The following is a 4,246-nucleotide window of genomic DNA, read 5'->3' as shown; positions in this document are numbered from 1 at the left end:
GACAACCAACATCTGCAGCAGGAACTTGGGATAGTGTATGTGAGATCACCACCAGGATGCACTGTTCAGATCCCCTTCCAGAAAGGATCACTTGCACCCCAGCACATAACCTTCAGCAGTCAGCCCCTTCAAGGACTCCCTCAGCTGTGGAGCTCCCCCACCCCAAGTCACACTCTTTCTGACATGTGATGCCTGATCATATGGCCTGGCCATCTGGACCTGGCTCAGTACAGTGCTGAAGCGTCATTCTAACTACTGAGAATCCTGTGTGGTGTCTGCTTAGGCTATTGTTGTGTTTGTATTACAGATATACTTCTCCCTCTGCCAAATTTTGTTTCCTTCCACTCCCTTTTTCAGGATTGATTGCAAGGAAAAGGCATCCAGGAAACTAAGATATCTTATATATATATATATATATATATAAATTCTGTAGATCTTACTGGAGGGATGATTTTGCTACAAATATTGGATTGATAACTTCTCAGGTATTATTTACACAGATTATTGAAATATTCTAGTGCTACTAAATATGTTTTAGAATTTAGAATTGAACAAATAGCACTCTGTGGGGGGTCAGTTATAAGATGACTGACTCATAGTTTGTCCCCATTGTTGCCATTGAAAATTATACTGAGGACTATTTTTCTCTGTCTCTTGAATCAAATTTCAGGTGTCATGCTATTTCCTTTATCTCAGATAAGACAAACTAACAATCAAACCAAAAAGTCTTCTGATCATTTGAGTCTCAAGAATAGTTTGAGTTTAAGATGGAAAATGTCAGGCTCTGTGTCATAATCAACTTCAAAGTCCAGTCAGAGTTAAGACTTTCATCCTCCCCTAGCCTGTGTCTGCTGCTTCAGGTGGAAAATCAGCAGTGGGAAGAGAGGCAGAGCTGACTTTCTCTTTAGGCTTCTTTGTCTCCTCTCCATTCTCCAGGTTGCTTTGACTGCCCTGGAGTTAAGGCAGGGGAGAGAGACACAGGCCTCTGATAATTTGGCAATGGGGTTTTCTTTGTGTTGTGGATATTTCTCTTTGAGGGACAGTTCCTATTCTCCCTTAAATTCTACATTCCATGATACCATCCAAACTCCTTCTGCTGAGGTTTCTTTACCGGCTGGAAGAAGCAGTTTTGACCAGTTTCTCTTTTAAAATAATGCAGGCTAACATTTCTAAGAGAGATTCCTACCTGGTAGCCTATAACCATGTACGCAGCCATAGATGAATACACAGTTACTCTGAAGCTCAGCTCTCTGTTCCATGCCGTGGGCCATTCAACCCAGTCTCTCACCTGTAGACCCTTTTCCAGGTCCAAGTGATTTTCCAGTCCACCGTGTTGCCGAAACTCAGGTGCTATAAAAAAGCAACACATTTTAAAGCCCATATCCTAACCCCAGGTAAAGGGAAACCTGTGACTCCACCTTCCATGGAAGTGTCCAAAAACTTTATTCAAAGAAATCCTTCTCCTTCCTAACTCCAGCTTTGATCTCCCCAAAAGCTTTAACGGCTAAAGATTGGAGCTTAGCTAAGGGTTGCAGATCTGGGTCTCTACCACCTCATTTGTTATTCCTGATTAAACAGTCTAGCATTTCCCTTTGGGATGTGAGAATATATGTGATCTCGGGTCTTCAACTGAAACTTAGAAAGAGTCCCATTTTGCATCCTTCTATGCTTTAATGTTTACCTCTCAGTGAAATATGTGTTTAATTCCATGGATAAGAAAGAGTTGGGCTTCAACTTTCCATACTAAAACTTTTGGATTTATTTTTGCTTTTTTCTCTCAGTCTTATGTCTCTTAAGCAATCAACACAACAAGCACCTTGATTGTAATCTCACTGAAAATAAGTGGATGTTACTTCCAGTTTCCACTCCTTAATTTTAGTCACTTGAGTTCCAGACAAGAGGAGAGGAACAAGCTTATCAGTATATAGATCAAAAGTCAAAATGAGGAAGTACACCAACAGAGAAGGCAAAAGAGCTTTTATTCTTCTGTTGTCATAATGAAATATTTCTGGATTTTGTCTTTGTTGTGCATCTGTAAACATGAAACGGAGGGACTGGAGCCTGGTGGAAGATGAAACATGAGATGGAAGGCTTGTCTTCTAGTAAGGACTTTGCCACTCACGGTGATCTGGGCCAATCTTCTCTAAATCTCAAGTTTCATCATATGCAATAGGAGAGTGCTAAAGCTGCTCTAATACTGTATGATTCTATCAGAGGCTCCTTTTAATATGACATAAAACATTTCTATTGCTTGATTTTTTGAAATTGGTTTTGATATAAATGGCTACGTAACAGTACTTCCAACCCTTTATCATGAACACTTTACTTGCCTTCATTACTCAAAAAGAAAATGTCATATTTCATTATTTGTTATTGTATGACTCTACAATTCTATAATTAATATATAGTTTAGTTCATGTTTCATTAGAAAACAAGAAAATGGAACTATAGACTTGCAGAAAACAACTTATTTTCCCCTCTTTGCTGACTTTGTTAGGGATTTAGTAAAGCAGAGACAGGGCTACTTGTTTCTACTGCAGTGATGAGTTGGGTGGATCCAATAACTGAAAGCTAATCTCTCTGGAAGAGTCACTTGAAAAGAAGAAGAAGATATTGAAGAATATAATGTTATTTTGCAAAGTAATGTTCTACAACCATTGTCCTCAGTGGTATTCACTATTTTCCTATATAAACATTTAATAATACAAAAAAAAAATCTTGCATTAAGAGCTAGGAAAGAAACTTTTTTTTTTCATATGGTTTTCTTTACCTCTCTCCTTTAAAAAAATAATAAATTAGGTTCTCTTGTGCTGTTAAGTACATTTTGATGGTTTTATATAGTAAGTGTTAAATCTTCCTTTACCTTGAATAAGAAAGATAAAGGGAATAAACTCAGATTGGGAAGAGAAGTTCTCATTTACAATTATACTTCTAGCTGCAAGCATAATATATTATGCTTAGTATATTATATATTATGCCTGGGATATATTAGGTAGGAAATAAATATTTTTTAAATGAGTAAATTTGGAAAAGAATCAGAGATGCTGGGAAGGGGCCGTCGTGAAGCAATTCCAGGACATGAAATTAGAGGTGATGGTTGTTGTGATGTCTTTAAATATGAGGTCCAAAGCAAGTAGGCTTTGAGGGTAGCATATTCATCCTGTAGAATCCAGACTGATTAGAAATCAAATGAAAGGATCTTTAGTGAGTATCAAGAACTGTTCTAAAGTTTTACATAATAAAATGGATGAGATTTCTTTTCATGCAATTTAGTCCATGCAGTGAGAATTTTGCAACTCCTTGTTCATTGTCCCACCCATCACTGAAGGTATATAAAAGTCCAGGGAAACTGGTGACAATCATTTTCTGGAAATTTGCCCCTGATACCTAAACAAATCTACAGTTCCTGACACCATGAGCTACTATGGCAAATACTGTGGAGGCCTGGGCTATGGCTGTGGAGGCTTTGGGAGCCTGGGCCACGGCTGTGTCTGTGGCTGCTTCTGTAGACTGGGCTATGGATGTGGATAAGGAGGCTATGGATTTAGCTCTAGCTTTGGAGGCTATAGAAATGGCTGCTGCCTCCCTTCTTACTATGTAGGATATGGATTTTCTGGCTTCTACTGAAGAATAAACTCCTTCTTTGGACTGTTGGGATCCTTATATCATCCTGATTTAGTTCTACTTTAAGGTCCTTTGACTCCTATGTCAATTGCATAGAAGCTTTCTTGATAAGCCAGATAAACCAACAAAGGATGTCCAGTGAGTACTTCAAAATCAAGACTCAGCTCTGGCAGCAAACCTCAGATACAGCCACAGCAGCAAGGGGAGCCTTTCCCTTAGAATGACCTGGAATCTCACCTTTCAATCTGTTAATCCAATTTATCCCTTTTCATTTACCAATATGTCACCAACTTCCACATTTCAATGAACTAATTTCAGTGGCAGAGAAAATTTGCTTCCATTTCGATTGATTCATTTCATAGAACTAGACCCAAGCTTCCCAGGTCAGGAATTATGATTGCTCTTTCATCATTGTATGCTCTATGCCCATAACAATACCTGGCTCATACAAGGATATCAAAGAATCTTTATGAATTAAGAAATCTGCTCATGGATTTTTAAAACAGAATTATTTTTAATCTACCCAATAATAATCTAAAACCATATTCTAATTTTGGGATTGTGGTGTTCTCTGACCCCTTTTCCACCTTCTTCTTACTGCTTTCCCCTTACATACACATAC

The 4,246-nt window shown here is 38.3% G+C and overlaps 1 pseudogene; it reads left to right on the top strand.

The window, feature by feature from the left end:
• The first annotated feature begins 3,414 nt into the window (after nt 1-3,414).
• On the top strand, nt 3,415-3,627 carry LOC143648867 (keratin-associated protein 19-6-like; annotated as a pseudogene).
• The last annotated feature ends 619 nt before the right edge of the window (nt 3,628-4,246 follow it).

This window comes from Tamandua tetradactyla, chromosome 10 (genome assembly GCF_023851605.1).
Source record: "Tamandua tetradactyla isolate mTamTet1 chromosome 10, mTamTet1.pri, whole genome shotgun sequence".
Lineage (NCBI taxonomy): Eukaryota > Metazoa > Chordata > Mammalia > Pilosa > Myrmecophagidae > Tamandua > Tamandua tetradactyla.
The sequence above is the reverse complement of the archived record's forward strand: the minus strand, read 5'-3'. Positions and strand labels throughout refer to the sequence as shown.